The sequence below is a fragment of the Stomoxys calcitrans genome, unplaced genomic scaffold (assembly GCF_963082655.1).
Source record: "Stomoxys calcitrans unplaced genomic scaffold, idStoCalc2.1 SCAFFOLD_122, whole genome shotgun sequence".
In the NCBI taxonomy this organism is placed as follows: Eukaryota; Metazoa; Arthropoda; class Insecta; order Diptera; family Muscidae; genus Stomoxys; species Stomoxys calcitrans.
In genome coordinates, this window is record NW_026739341.1 from 578 (window position 1) to 16,936 (window position 16,359).

At 43.6% G+C, this 16,359-nt stretch overlaps 3 long non-coding RNA genes across 6 annotated transcripts; all 3 read right to left on the minus strand.

Moving 5' to 3' along the window:
- Positions 1 to 644: 644 nt before the first annotated feature.
- LOC131998449 (uncharacterized) lies at positions 645 to 4,736 on the minus strand. 2 transcript variants are annotated; one of them, XR_009398711.1, is made up of 4 exons: positions 4,382 to 4,736; positions 4,053 to 4,284; positions 3,877 to 3,999; positions 645 to 3,804 (listed from the first exon to the last, which is right to left on the minus strand). It is a non-coding gene; the product is annotated as an uncharacterized LOC131998449 (long non-coding RNA). The 2 variants fall into 2 exon arrangements; XR_009398710.1 differs by having other exon boundaries at positions 4,053 to 4,736.
- Positions 4,737 to 6,023: 1,287 nt separating this feature from the next.
- Positions 6,024 to 10,115, minus strand: LOC131998450 (uncharacterized). 2 transcript variants are annotated; one of them, XR_009398713.1, is made up of 4 exons: positions 9,761 to 10,115; positions 9,432 to 9,663; positions 9,256 to 9,378; positions 6,024 to 9,183 (listed from the first exon to the last, which is right to left on the minus strand). It is a non-coding gene; the product is annotated as an uncharacterized LOC131998450 (long non-coding RNA). The 2 variants fall into 2 exon arrangements; XR_009398712.1 differs by having other exon boundaries at positions 9,432 to 10,115.
- Positions 10,116 to 11,402: 1,287 nt separating this feature from the next.
- On the minus strand, positions 11,403 to 15,485 carry LOC131998452 (uncharacterized). 2 transcript variants are annotated; one of them, XR_009398717.1, is made up of 4 exons: positions 15,140 to 15,485; positions 14,811 to 15,042; positions 14,635 to 14,757; positions 11,403 to 14,562 (listed from the first exon to the last, which is right to left on the minus strand). It is a non-coding gene; the product is annotated as an uncharacterized LOC131998452 (long non-coding RNA). The 2 variants fall into 2 exon arrangements; XR_009398716.1 differs by having other exon boundaries at positions 14,811 to 15,485.
- Positions 15,486 to 16,359: the final 874 nt, after the last annotated feature.

Sequence of the window (16,359 nt, forward strand, 5' to 3'; positions counted from 1 at the left end):
CCTGTTTAACATACCATGAGTTTCTTCACGACTCAGAATTGTTATCGATATGCCTTATTGGAAATCGATTAATGTAAAGACAGATAGATTTATCTACCCTTTGGATAGACCAGCTGGTCATATAAGGACAGGCCAACCGGCAACACAACGGGCAGGAGTTTCTTTTATAAATAATTTCCTGCAAATTTCACACACTTTGCAGGAAGGGTATCCGTCCCGGGCTGTGAAAGCCTTAATACTGTTTTCCAACCTTTGTGTTTTTCCCGGTGGATAGGAGAATTGCTGCGACTGTGAATTTCAGCTTTCTGGTGTGGCTGGATATTGGCGGTCGGCTGTCTGTGTGGCAGTGTGTTGTGACAAGGTGCTGGAATGTTGGAGAGGGTCGAGGACGGGATGATATGGCCACCCTACACTCGAAGGACTACCTGTGTAGGGGATATACTGGCATTAGAGGAGGGCTGGCAGTGTGACTAATGGCCTTTTTGATGCAACTAATATTTTGGCGTTCAAGCAGGGCAGTTTTGAGACACACTCGCGTTTCTGTGATGCATTGACTGAGGCGGCCGATGGCGCCGATTACTATTGGAGTGTTATTTCGCCGAATGGACGTTTCTTGGGCGTTAATTGATAAATACAGAGGAGAATGAAGAGAGATTTTGCTGCTGTCGTTTTTTGTTTCGCCAAATGGGCTTTATTTAATACCTACAGAGGAAAATAAAGGAGAAATTTTTAGCTGCCGTCGAAGTTTATGGAAATTGTTTTACTATATGGCGGATGCGGTCACTATATGTGTGTTATTGGTTAGGAAGATAACTACCGCTGTGCGTTGCGCAGGCTTGCTCGACGACTAATTTGGAAGATTTGGACATAGGTCCCTGGGAAATTGGTGATATTTCGATTTTTTGTTGTCCAAGCTGTTATGGCTGTATGCTGCGCACAGAGACAATTGGTACTTGACATGACAACTGGCACATGTGTGCTGAGCACGGGGGCGAATGGCCGTTGCCATGGCAGCTGTTATGTATGTGTCGCTGTTTTGTTATAACCGCGCTGTGGACCAGCAACTTCAATCTTCAGAATGTTGCGGCAATTTCGATTGCCTTTATGATTCACTGCAACTATTGTTGTTGCAATTTTTAAACAGGGGTCCTGTGACATTGTATATGTCCAGTTTTTCTTGTTGTAATTGTTGTTATCGCCGTTTTTTGTTGCTGTTTTCATAAGAAAGAAGACTGCAATTATTGTTATGAATTTAGTTATTGCATTCTCCCTGAGTTTTTTTCAGATTTTTGTCGCAATTTTGAAAAGAAGTTTTTGTGTTACTGTTGCGATTTTGACCATTGTAGATGTCCAGTTTTTCATGCTGTAATTGTTGTTATGGCCGCCTTTTGTTGCTGTTTCTCATGGGAAAGAACGCTGCAACTATTGCTATAAATTTAGTTGTTGCATATTCCCAAGATCTTTTTTCAGATTGTTGTCGCAATTTGAAAATAAGTTTCTTGTGTTGTTGTCGAAATTTGGCCATTACAACATCAGGCATTTTGCAGTCATCGTTGTGACGTCTCGATGGCTGAGACCGGTGAGGTTGCAGTTTTGACTACTGCAGCCGATTGATCTTTTGGTATAGCTGTGAGTTGCGGCTATCGATGGTGCAGTCCTTTATAGACTTTGCAGCACTTGTTGATGCAGATCTGTCACTCTTAAGGAGATTACTACTGCTGGCTGTTATTGCCACAATTACTGGCCGAAAGTGTTAATTATACTTCTGATGGGAGCGGCCGTTAAGGATAATTTTAATTTTCCTTGCTGTCATTACTATTATGACCAGGTTATACACATAAATGGGAAGCTAACAACTTGGGCTGTCGACCTTGATGCCACTGCTGATGGAGCAGTCGTTTTTTTCAGACAGAATCTCTCAGATTGTTGTCGCGATTTTGGGGGTAGGTTCTGTTGGGTTTCATTGCTCTGACATTTCGATGGCTGAGACTGTTGGTGTTACAGTTTTGGTTGCTGCAGTTTATTAGTCCTCAGACGGAGCTACGTTTTTGCAGCTATCGATGGTGCAGTCTTTTGTGGGCCCAGCAGTACTTGATGATGCAATTTTCGGCCTGAGGGATTTTCGCCTGTAGAAATGTTGCTGTTTTTATGGAAAGGAATGCTGCGATTATTTGTGGCAGTTCTAGTTGTTTGCAATTATTCCCTGAGTCTTTCAGATTGCTGTCGCGGTTTGCGGGGGTAAGATTTTCGTTTAGGTTTCATTGCTGTGACATTCCGATAGCCGAGACCATTGGTGTTGCAGTTTTGGCTGCTGCAGTTGATCGTTCTTCGGTTAGAGCTGCGACTTGCAGCTATCGATGGTGCAGTCTTTTGTGGGTCTTGTAGTGCCTGATGATACAATTTTCGGTCTGAGCGATCTTCGCCTGTAGAATAGTCATTTTTAATAAGGTTACTGCTGCTGGTTGTTATTGCCACAATTGATGCAATATATACCGCTGTTATATTGCAATTTTCCTATTTGCGAGAAGTTTGTTGATACTAACACTTTTGTTTCCGTTGCAGAAATTGTTGCTGTCGAATGTTGCTGTTACTATTGCGGGACTGGCGCTATGGCAGAGAGGCCGATGTACTGTTGAAATTACGGCCATTATGACAAGAACTCTCAGGACTTTTGCTTGTCGTTCGGAGAATATTTCGAGGTGATTTTCGCCTGGTAGTTGGGACCTTGACTATTGCAATACGTTGACCCTGGAGACGGGCACATTTGCACTTGTGACCTTCTGCGTACTCCTTTTGACCTTCTACTTACCCTCCTTGACCTCATACTTACCCGGACTGGCCTTTTCCGGTTCCTTTAAAGTTACTGCTTTAATTTTCAACCCCCTTTTATCTTCGAGATTGGAAATTTTCCAGTCTGACGTGACATAGGGCTTGCCTACTAGTTATGAGATGGGAATTACTTTAGAGGAAGACAGGTGAGGGGTAGGTTTTAGGGAATCTGGGAGAATTGATTAATGAATTTGGGAGATCTGGAATGATTTATGACGGTCAGAGGATAGGACTGAGAATCGCCACGCGGCCCTTATGGCTAACTGGGGATAGATGTTGTGATGATGACGACAGGATAGGCGGGGGAAACCGTGGATAGGGGGGCTCCAGTTACCTACCATAGGGTTGCCGGATCCGCGGGCATTGACAACCCAAAGAACTGGGGATAGTCCTTTGCAGATTGACAATAGGATAGGCGGGGGAAACCGTGGAAAGGGAGGTTCCAGTTTCCTGCTATAAGGTTGCTAGATCCTCTGGCCTTGACTACATAAGAACAATATGAAGGGATGGGTAGGAGGAGGAAATGAATAGGACGAAAGGAATTGGAGAAGTAATGACCTCACATGTGTGAGGCACAATTAATAACGTGGTGGCGTTAGTCTGAAACGAAGAGAAGAATTATGACGTATATATGAGGGCGTACGAGGTGTATAGCCGGGACGACACCACTGATAATTTATATTTTGACGACGATAGGTAATACTGGTGGGCAAACCCCGGGAATAGGTGACACTATAAGGCAGCCAGTTGTGACGATGATATTAAGAGACGGGCTGCCAGGAATCCCAGTTACACCAGAGGTCCTCATCGCTGTGCATATTCGGTTGCGGTTGCTGGAGGACAGGCGGAGCCTCTCTTGCGGTTACGAGTGTGGAAATGGTAGACACTGAATCGGGGAAGTCATTTTCAGTTACGGACGTAGAGATGGTGGACTCTGAGTCGGAAAAGTCACTTGCATGTAGACTAATCGATGGACTAAGGAAAGAAGTGAGGGAGATAAGTTGAGATTCCTGACTTAGAAAAATGGGCTGACTATCACTGTCATACCTGGGTGTTGGAAAGGGAACACATAGACTAGTGGACGGAGTAACCGTACGAGATCCAAACTTTTTTGTCAGATTGCTCACAGATACATCCGAAGCGGGTGTGTCCGACCGGACATTTGGACTACTGGAGGTCGGAAATAAGACACAGACGGAAAACTATTGTAACACATGACTTACCTAGGACCATTATTGGACCCTTTTCCATTACGGACCGCACGGGTTCTCGCTTCGCCTTCTTTTCCGGCGCCGCATTCGGTTTCTTCATTATCGATTTCTAGTTTTATTTTTTTGACAGGTGATGCAGATAGTGACAGGTGATGCAGTAGCACCCCTGACAGACAGAATAAATTCACGAAAGGCTTCACGGGTGGTGGGAAACACCTGTTGAGACAGGACTATGCCGGACATACTGCGGATGGAGGTAAGAGAGAACAGAGACACTTATGAGGTGGTCATAGACAGGACACAGTGATTCCTTTGATGCAAGGAATAACGCTCTGACACACCTGTCTTTCGCAATGAACACAATAGATCTTTTAGATCTGATTTTCGAACACGACTGGTTTGCACTAATCACACGGATAATTAATTTTCACACACACACAGGTTAAGGGTCTATACGCCCTTGTGCAGTTTACTTGAATGACTGGCTCCGACACACGGAACTCAGACACGATCTGACGGGCTTTTTTCATAAACCCTCACGCTTGTATGTATGGGCAATTTACGATAGTCTTTATGAATATTGACTAGAATAATACGTGATGAGGAATTCAGGAGGTACAGGACCAGAGTTTGAATTCCCTTACAGGTTTTATGTATTTTCTCTCTGAATGTTAGACGCCGACTGACTTTTTCTTCATGTATTTCGGTTTAATTCAAATTTCGATTATCGAATTCCGATTGAAGTGCAACAACGGCAAAGGAGCCGGCCATCGACCAAGGTAGTTAAGTACAGGATGAAAATGTCTAAGGTTTGTGGACGAGAAATCCAGAGGAGGCCTTCCCGCCGAAAAAGGAAAGTCATCGATAATTCATTAGTCGGGGCATCGGCAGTCATTGTCCAGGGTGATTGGACATGGGATGAGGAAAAAAGGGACCTTCACACGAGATCGAAGGGAGAATATTTTCTTCTCTTTTATTTTTCTGTTATACAAAACGATTTCCTGCCAACTAATGACGACTTCCAACAGGGAATTTCTGTGCGTAACAGATTCTGCATTTAGGAAGGAATACTGATTTCTATTGATCCTGATAGTTCATCGGTTTTGCACATAGGTAGCTTCCGCTGGGGCTCCCCGAAGAACGATTTTTCGCGCCAATCTTCTAGTATATGACGCCACTGCTCTCTCCACTTTCTTATTTCAGATTGTTCTTATTTTATTATAATTTTATTGATTTTTACTATTATAATCCTATATATGATTTTTCCTGAGAGGAGATCTGCAATTGATAGTACGACTTCGACGACTTTCCCTTAATGGACTTATAGTTTTTTGATAACCCTGTTTAACATACCATGAGTTTCTTCACGACTCAGAATTGTTATCGATATGCCTTATTGGAAATCGATTAATGTAAAGACAGATAGATTTATCTACCCTTTGGATAGACCAGCTGGTCATATAAGGACAGGCCAACCGGCAACACAACGGGCAGGAGTTTCTTTTATAAATAATTTCCTGCAAATTTCACACACTTTGCAGGAAGGGTATCCGTCCCGGGCTGTGAAAGCCTTAATACTGTTTTCCAACCTTTGTGTTTTTCCCGGTGGATAGGAGAATTGCTGCGACTGTGAATTTCAGCTTTCTGGTGTGGCTGGATATTGGCGGTCGGCTGTCTGTGTGGCAGTGTGTTGTGACAAGGTGCTGGAATGTTGGAGAGGGTCGAGGACGGGATGATATGGCCACCCTACACTCGAAGGACTACCTGTGTAGGGGATATACTGGCATTAGAGGAGGGCTGGCAGTGTGACTAATGGCCTTTTTGATGCAACTAATATTTTGGCGTTCAAGCAGGGCAGTTTTGAGACACACTCGCGTTTCTGTGATGCATTGACTGAGGCGGCCGATGGCGCCGATTACTATTGGAGTGTTATTTCGCCGAATGGACGTTTCTTGGGCGTTAATTGATAAATACAGAGGAGAATGAAGAGAGATTTTGCTGCTGTCGTTTTTTGTTTCGCCAAATGGGCTTTATTTAATACCTACAGAGGAAAATAAAGGAGAAATTTTTAGCTGCCGTCGAAGTTTATGGAAATTGTTTTACTATATGGCGGATGCGGTCACTATATGTGTGTTATTGGTTAGGAAGATAACTACCGCTGTGCGTTGCGCAGGCTTGCTCGACGACTAATTTGGAAGATTTGGACATAGGTCCCTGGGAAATTGGTGATATTTCGATTTTTTGTTGTCCAAGCTGTTATGGCTGTATGCTGCGCACAGAGACAATTGGTACTTGACATGACAACTGGCACATGTGTGCTGAGCACGGGGGCGAATGGCCGTTGCCATGGCAGCTGTTATGTATGTGTCGCTGTTTTGTTATAACCGCGCTGTGGACCAGCAACTTCAATCTTCAGAATGTTGCGGCAATTTCGATTGCCTTTATGATTCACTGCAACTATTGTTGTTGCAATTTTTAAACAGGGGTCCTGTGACATTGTATATGTCCAGTTTTTCTTGTTGTAATTGTTGTTATCGCCGTTTTTTGTTGCTGTTTTCATAAGAAAGAAGACTGCAATTATTGTTATGAATTTAGTTATTGCATTCTCCCTGAGTTTTTTTCAGATTTTTGTCGCAATTTTGAAAAGAAGTTTTTGTGTTACTGTTGCGATTTTGACCATTGTAGATGTCCAGTTTTTCATGCTGTAATTGTTGTTATGGCCGCCTTTTGTTGCTGTTTCTCATGGGAAAGAACGCTGCAACTATTGCTATAAATTTAGTTGTTGCATATTCCCAAGATCTTTTTTCAGATTGTTGTCGCAATTTGAAAATAAGTTTCTTGTGTTGTTGTCGAAATTTGGCCATTACAACATCAGGCATTTTGCAGTCATCGTTGTGACGTCTCGATGGCTGAGACCGGTGAGGTTGCAGTTTTGACTACTGCAGCCGATTGATCTTTTGGTATAGCTGTGAGTTGCGGCTATCGATGGTGCAGTCCTTTATAGACTTTGCAGCACTTGTTGATGCAGATCTGTCACTCTTAAGGAGATTACTACTGCTGGCTGTTATTGCCACAATTACTGGCCGAAAGTGTTAATTATACTTCTGATGGGAGCGGCCGTTAAGGATAATTTTAATTTTCCTTGCTGTCATTACTATTATGACCAGGTTATACACATAAATGGGAAGCTAACAACTTGGGCTGTCGACCTTGATGCCACTGCTGATGGAGCAGTCGTTTTTTTCAGACAGAATCTCTCAGATTGTTGTCGCGATTTTGGGGGTAGGTTCTGTTGGGTTTCATTGCTCTGACATTTCGATGGCTGAGACTGTTGGTGTTACAGTTTTGGTTGCTGCAGTTTATTAGTCCTCAGACGGAGCTACGTTTTTGCAGCTATCGATGGTGCAGTCTTTTGTGGGCCCAGCAGTACTTGATGATGCAATTTTCGGCCTGAGGGATTTTCGCCTGTAGAAATGTTGCTGTTTTTATGGAAAGGAATGCTGCGATTATTTGTGGCAGTTCTAGTTGTTTGCAATTATTCCCTGAGTCTTTCAGATTGCTGTCGCGGTTTGCGGGGGTAAGATTTTCGTTTAGGTTTCATTGCTGTGACATTCCGATAGCCGAGACCATTGGTGTTGCAGTTTTGGCTGCTGCAGTTGATCGTTCTTCGGTTAGAGCTGCGACTTGCAGCTATCGATGGTGCAGTCTTTTGTGGGTCTTGTAGTGCCTGATGATACAATTTTCGGTCTGAGCGATCTTCGCCTGTAGAATAGTCATTTTTAATAAGGTTACTGCTGCTGGTTGTTATTGCCACAATTGATGCAATATATACCGCTGTTATATTGCAATTTTCCTATTTGCGAGAAGTTTGTTGATACTAACACTTTTGTTTCCGTTGCAGAAATTGTTGCTGTCGAATGTTGCTGTTACTATTGCGGGACTGGCGCTATGGCAGAGAGGCCGATGTACTGTTGAAATTACGGCCATTATGACAAGAACTCTCAGGACTTTTGCTTGTCGTTCGGAGAATATTTCGAGGTGATTTTCGCCTGGTAGTTGGGACCTTGACTATTGCAATACGTTGACCCTGGAGACGGGCACATTTGCACTTGTGACCTTCTGCGTACTCCTTTTGACCTTCTACTTACCCTCCTTGACCTCATACTTACCCGGACTGGCCTTTTCCGGTTCCTTTAAAGTTACTGCTTTAATTTTCAACCCCCTTTTATCTTCGAGATTGGAAATTTTCCAGTCTGACGTGACATAGGGCTTGCCTACTAGTTATGAGATGGGAATTACTTTAGAGGAAGACAGGTGAGGGGTAGGTTTTAGGGAATCTGGGAGAATTGATTAATGAATTTGGGAGATCTGGAATGATTTATGACGGTCAGAGGATAGGACTGAGAATCGCCACGCGGCCCTTATGGCTAACTGGGGATAGATGTTGTGATGATGACGACAGGATAGGCGGGGGAAACCGTGGATAGGGGGGCTCCAGTTACCTACCATAGGGTTGCCGGATCCGCGGGCATTGACAACCCAAAGAACTGGGGATAGTCCTTTGCAGATTGACAATAGGATAGGCGGGGGAAACCGTGGAAAGGGAGGTTCCAGTTTCCTGCTATAAGGTTGCTAGATCCTCTGGCCTTGACTACATAAGAACAATATGAAGGGATGGGTAGGAGGAGGAAATGAATAGGACGAAAGGAATTGGAGAAGTAATGACCTCACATGTGTGAGGCACAATTAATAACGTGGTGGCGTTAGTCTGAAACGAAGAGAAGAATTATGACGTATATATGAGGGCGTACGAGGTGTATAGCCGGGACGACACCACTGATAATTTATATTTTGACGACGATAGGTAATACTGGTGGGCAAACCCCGGGAATAGGTGACACTATAAGGCAGCCAGTTGTGACGATGATATTAAGAGACGGGCTGCCAGGAATCCCAGTTACACCAGAGGTCCTCATCGCTGTGCATATTCGGTTGCGGTTGCTGGAGGACAGGCGGAGCCTCTCTTGCGGTTACGAGTGTGGAAATGGTAGACACTGAATCGGGGAAGTCATTTTCAGTTACGGACGTAGAGATGGTGGACTCTGAGTCGGAAAAGTCACTTGCATGTAGACTAATCGATGGACTAAGGAAAGAAGTGAGGGAGATAAGTTGAGATTCCTGACTTAGAAAAATGGGCTGACTATCACTGTCATACCTGGGTGTTGGAAAGGGAACACATAGACTAGTGGACGGAGTAACCGTACGAGATCCAAACTTTTTTGTCAGATTGCTCACAGATACATCCGAAGCGGGTGTGTCCGACCGGACATTTGGACTACTGGAGGTCGGAAATAAGACACAGACGGAAAACTATTGTAACACATGACTTACCTAGGACCATTATTGGACCCTTTTCCATTACGGACCGCACGGGTTCTCGCTTCGCCTTCTTTTCCGGCGCCGCATTCGGTTTCTTCATTATCGATTTCTAGTTTTATTTTTTTGACAGGTGATGCAGATAGTGACAGGTGATGCAGTAGCACCCCTGACAGACAGAATAAATTCACGAAAGGCTTCACGGGTGGTGGGAAACACCTGTTGAGACAGGACTATGCCGGACATACTGCGGATGGAGGTAAGAGAGAACAGAGACACTTATGAGGTGGTCATAGACAGGACACAGTGATTCCTTTGATGCAAGGAATAACGCTCTGACACACCTGTCTTTCGCAATGAACACAATAGATCTTTTAGATCTGATTTTCGAACACGACTGGTTTGCACTAATCACACGGATAATTAATTTTCACACACACACAGGTTAAGGGTCTATACGCCCTTGTGCAGTTTACTTGAATGACTGGCTCCGACACACGGAACTCAGACACGATCTGACGGGCTTTTTTCATAAACCCTCACGCTTGTATGTATGGGCAATTTACGATAGTCTTTATGAATATTGACTAGAATAATACGTGATGAGGAATTCAGGAGGTACAGGACCAGAGTTTGAATTCCCTTACAGGTTTTATGTATTTTCTCTCTGAATGTTAGACGCCGACTGACTTTTTCTTCATGTATTTCGGTTTAATTCAAATTTCGATTATCGAATTCCGATTGAAGTGCAACAACGGCAAAGGAGCCGGCCATCGACCAAGGTAGTTAAGTACAGGATGAAAATGTCTAAGGTTTGTGGACGAGAAATCCAGAGGAGGCCTTCCCGCCGAAAAAGGAAAGTCATCGATAATTCATTAGTCGGGGCATCGGCAGTCATTGTCCAGGGTGATTGGACATGGGATGAGGAAAAAAGGGACCTTCACACGAGATCGAAGGGAGAATATTTTCTTCTCTTTTATTTTTCTGTTATACAAAACGATTTCCTGCCAACTAATGACGACTTCCAACAGGGAATTTCTGTGCGTAACAGATTCTGCATTTAGGAAGGAATACTGATTTCTATTGATCCTGATAGTTCATCGGTTTTGCACATAGGTAGCTTCCGCTGGGGCTCCCCGAAGAACGATTTTTCGCGCCAATCTTCTAGTATATGACGCCACTGCTCTCTCCACTTTCTTATTTCAGATTGTTCTTATTTTATTATAATTTTATTGATTTTTACTATTATAATCCTATATATGATTTTTCCTGAGAGGAGATCTGCAATTGATAGTACGACTTCGACGACTTTCCCTTAATGGACTTATAGTTTTTTGATAACCCTGTTTAACATACCATGAGTTTCTTCACGACTCAGAATTGTTATCGATATGCCTTATTGGAAATCGATTAATGTAAAGACAGATAGATTTATCTACCCTTTGGATAGACCAGCTGGTCATATAAGGACAGGCCAACCGGCAACACAACGGGCAGGAGTTTCTTTTATAAATAATTTCCTGCAAATTTCACACACTTTGCAGGAAGGGTATCCGTCCCGGGCTGTGAAAGCCTTAATACTGTTTTCCAACCTTTGTGTTTTTCCCGGTGGATAGGAGAATTGCTGCGACTGTGAATTTCAGCTTTCTGGTGTGGCTGGATATTGGCGGTCGGCTGTCTGTGTGGCAGTGTGTTGTGACAAGGTGCTGGAATGTTGGAGAGGGTCGAGGACGGGATGATATGGCCACCCTACACTCGAAGGACTACCTGTGTAGGGGATATACTGGCATTAGAGGAGGGCTGGCAGTGTGACTAATGGCCTTTTTGATGCAACTAATATTTTGGCGTTCAAGCAGGGCAGTTTTGAGACACACTCGCGTTTCTGTGATGCATTGACTGAGGCGGCCGATGGCGCCGATTACTATTGGAGTGTTATTTCGCCGAATGGACGTTTCTTGGGCGTTAATTGATAAATACAGAGGAGAATGAAGAGAGATTTTGCTGCTGTCGTTTTTTGTTTCGCCAAATGGGCTTTATTTAATACCTACAGAGGAAAATAAAGGAGAAATTTTTAGCTGCCGTCGAAGTTTATGGAAATTGTTTTACTATATGGCGGATGCGGTCACTATATGTGTGTTATTGGTTAGGAAGATAACTACCGCTGTGCGTTGCGCAGGCTTGCTCGACGACTAATTTGGAAGATTTGGACATAGGTCCCTGGGAAATTGGTGATATTTCGATTTTTTGTTGTCCAAGCTGTTATGGCTGTATGCTGCGCACAGAGACAATTGGTACTTGACATGACAACTGGCACATGTGTGCTGAGCACGGGGGCGAATGGCCGTTGCCATGGCAGCTGTTATGTATGTGTCGCTGTTTTGTTATAACCGCGCTGTGGACCAGCAACTTCAATCTTCAGAATGTTGCGGCAATTTCGATTGCCTTTATGATTCACTGCAACTATTGTTGTTGCAATTTTTAAACAGGGGTCCTGTGACATTGTATATGTCCAGTTTTTCTTGTTGTAATTGTTGTTATCGCCGTTTTTTGTTGCTGTTTTCATAAGAAAGAAGACTGCAATTATTGTTATGAATTTAGTTATTGCATTCTCCCTGAGTTTTTTTCAGATTTTTGTCGCAATTTTGAAAAGAAGTTTTTGTGTTACTGTTGCGATTTTGACCATTGTAGATGTCCAGTTTTTCATGCTGTAATTGTTGTTATGGCCGCCTTTTGTTGCTGTTTCTCATGGGAAAGAACGCTGCAACTATTGCTATAAATTTAGTTGTTGCATATTCCCAAGATCTTTTTTCAGATTGTTGTCGCAATTTGAAAATAAGTTTCTTGTGTTGTTGTCGAAATTTGGCCATTACAACATCAGGCATTTTGCAGTCATCGTTGTGACGTCTCGATGGCTGAGACCGGTGAGGTTGCAGTTTTGACTACTGCAGCCGATTGATCTTTTGGTATAGCTGTGAGTTGCGGCTATCGATGGTGCAGTCCTTTATAGACTTTGCAGCACTTGTTGATGCAGATCTGTCACTCTTAAGGAGATTACTACTGCTGGCTGTTATTGCCACAATTACTGGCCGAAAGTGTTAATTATACTTCTGATGGGAGCGGCCGTTAAGGATAATTTTAATTTTCCTTGCTGTCATTACTATTATGACCAGGTTATACACATAAATGGGAAGCTAACAACTTGGGCTGTCGACCTTGATGCCACTGCTGATGGAGCAGTCGTTTTTTTCAGACAGAATCTCTCAGATTGTTGTCGCGATTTTGGGGGTAGGTTCTGTTGGGTTTCATTGCTCTGACATTTCGATGGCTGAGACTGTTGGTGTTACAGTTTTGGTTGCTGCAGTTTATTAGTCCTCAGACGGAGCTACGTTTTTGCAGCTATCGATGGTGCAGTCTTTTGTGGGCCCAGCAGTACTTGATGATGCAATTTTCGGCCTGAGGGATTTTCGCCTGTAGAAATGTTGCTGTTTTTATGGAAAGGAATGCTGCGATTATTTGTGGCAGTTCTAGTTGTTTGCAATTATTCCCTGAGTCTTTCAGATTGCTGTCGCGGTTTGCGGGGGTAAGATTTTCGTTTAGGTTTCATTGCTGTGACATTCCGATAGCCGAGACCATTGGTGTTGCAGTTTTGGCTGCTGCAGTTGATCGTTCTTCGGTTAGAGCTGCGACTTGCAGCTATCGATGGTGCAGTCTTTTGTGGGTCTTGTAGTGCCTGATGATACAATTTTCGGTCTGAGCGATCTTCGCCTGTAGAATAGTCATTTTTAATAAGGTTACTGCTGCTGGTTGTTATTGCCACAATTGATGCAATATATACCGCTGTTATATTGCAATTTTCCTATTTGCGAGAAGTTTGTTGATACTAACACTTTTGTTTCCGTTGCAGAAATTGTTGCTGTCGAATGTTGCTGTTACTATTGCGGGACTGGCGCTATGGCAGAGAGGCCGATGTACTGTTGAAATTACGGCCATTATGACAAGAACTCTCAGGACTTTTGCTTGTCGTTCGGAGAATATTTCGAGGTGATTTTCGCCTGGTAGTTGGGACCTTGACTATTGCAATACGTTGACCCTGGAGACGGGCACATTTGCACTTGTGACCTTCTGCGTACTCCTTTTGACCTTCTACTTACCCTCCTTGACCTCATACTTACCCGGACTGGCCTTTTCCGGTTCCTTTAAAGTTACTGCTTTAATTTTCAACCCCCTTTTATCTTCGAGATTGGAAATTTTCCAGTCTGACGTGACATAGGGCTTGCCTACTAGTTATGAGATGGGAATTACTTTAGAGGAAGACAGGTGAGGGGTAGGTTTTAGGGAATCTGGGAGAATTGATTAATGAATTTGGGAGATCTGGAATGATTTATGACGGTCAGAGGATAGGACTGAGAATCGCCACGCGGCCCTTATGGCTAACTGGGGATAGATGTTGTGATGATGACGACAGGATAGGCGGGGGAAACCGTGGATAGGGGGGCTCCAGTTACCTACCATAGGGTTGCCGGATCCGCGGGCATTGACAACCCAAAGAACTGGGGATAGTCCTTTGCAGATTGACAATAGGATAGGCGGGGGAAACCGTGGAAAGGGAGGTTCCAGTTTCCTGCTATAAGGTTGCTAGATCCTCTGGCCTTGACTACATAAGAACAATATGAAGGGATGGGTAGGAGGAGGAAATGAATAGGACGAAAGGAATTGGAGAAGTAATGACCTCACATGTGTGAGGCACAATTAATAACGTGGTGGCGTTAGTCTGAAACGAAGAGAAGAATTATGACGTATATATGAGGGCGTACGAGGTGTATAGCCGGGACGACACCACTGATAATTTATATTTTGACGACGATAGGTAATACTGGTGGGCAAACCCCGGGAATAGGTGACACTATAAGGCAGCCAGTTGTGACGATGATATTAAGAGACGGGCTGCCAGGAATCCCAGTTACACCAGAGGTCCTCATCGCTGTGCATATTCGGTTGCGGTTGCTGGAGGACAGGCGGAGCCTCTCTTGCGGTTACGAGTGTGGAAATGGTAGACACTGAATCGGGGAAGTCATTTTCAGTTACGGACGTAGAGATGGTGGACTCTGAGTCGGAAAAGTCACTTGCATGTAGACTAATCGATGGACTAAGGAAAGAAGTGAGGGAGATAAGTTGAGATTCCTGACTTAGAAAAATGGGCTGACTATCACTGTCATACCTGGGTGTTGGAAAGGGAACACATAGACTAGTGGACGGAGTAACCGTACGAGATCCAAACTTTTTTGTCAGATTGCTCACAGATACATCCGAAGCGGGTGTGTCCGACCGGACATTTGGACTACTGGAGGTCGGAAATAAGACACAGACGGAAAACTATTGTAACACATGACTTACCTAGGACCATTATTGGACCCTTTTCCATTACGGACCGCACGGGTTCTCGCTTCGCCTTCTTTTCCGGCGCCGCATTCGGTTTCTTCATTATCGATTTCTAGTTTTATTTTTTTGACAGGTGATGCAGATAGTGACAGGTGATGCAGTAGCACCCCTGACAGACAGAATAAATTCACGAAAGGCTTCACGGGTGGTGGGAAACACCTGTTGAGACAGGACTATGCCGGACATACTGCGGATGGAGGTAAGAGAGAACAGAGACACTTATGAGGTGGTCATAGACAGGACACAGTGATTCCTTTGATGCAAGGAATAACGCTCTGACACACCTGTCTTTCGCAATGAACACAATAGATCTTTTAGATCTGATTTTCGAACACGACTGGTTTGCACTAATCACACGGATAATTAATTTTCACACACACACAGGTTAAGGGTCTATACGCCCTTGTGCAGTTTACTTGAATGACTGGCTCCGACACACGGAACTCAGACAGGATCTGACGGGCTTTTTTCATAAACCCTCACGCTTGTATGTATGGGCAATTTACGATAGTCTTTATGAATATTGACTAGAATAATACGTGATGAGGAATTCAGGAGGTACAGGACCAGAGTTTGAATTCCCTTACAGGTTTTATGTATTTTCTCTCTGAATGTTAGACGCCGACTGACTTTTTCTTCATGTATTTCGGTTTAATTCAAATTTCGATTATCGAATTCCGATTGAAGTGCAACAACGGCAAAGGAGCCGGCCATCGACCAAGGTAGTTAAGTACAGGATGAAAATGTCTAAGGTTTGTGGACGAGAAATCCAGAGGAGGCCTTCCCGCCGAAAAAGGAAAGTCATCGATAATTCATTAGTCGGGGCATCGGCAGTCATTGTCCAGGGTGATTGGACATGGGATGAGGAAAAAAGGGACCTTCACACGAGATCGAAGGGAGAATATTTTCTTCTTTTATTTTTCTGTTATACAAAACGATTTCCTGCCAACTAATGACGACTTCCAACAGGGAATTTCTGTGCGTAACAGATTCTGCATTTAGGAAGGAATACTGATTTCTATTGATCCTGATAGTTCATCGGTTTTGCACATAGGTAGCTTCCGCTGGGGCTCCCCGAAGAACGATTTTTCGCGCCAATCTTCTAGTATATGACGCCACTGCTCTCTCCACTTTCTTATTTCAGATTGTTCTTATTTTATTATAATTTTATTGATTTTTACTATTATAATCCTATATATGATTTTTCCTGAGAGGAGATCTGCAATTGATAGTACGACTTCGACGACTTTCCCTTAATGGACTTATAGTTTTTTGATAACCCTGTTTAACATACCATGAGTTTCTTCACGACTCAGAATTGTTATCGATATGCCTTATTGGAAATCGATTAATGTAAAGACAGATAGATTTATCTACCCTTTGGATAGACCAGCTGGTCATATAAGGACAGGCCAACCGGCAACACAACGGGCAGGAGTTTCTTTTATAAATAATTTCCTGCAAATTTCACACACTTTGCAGGAAGGGTATCCGTCCCGGGCTG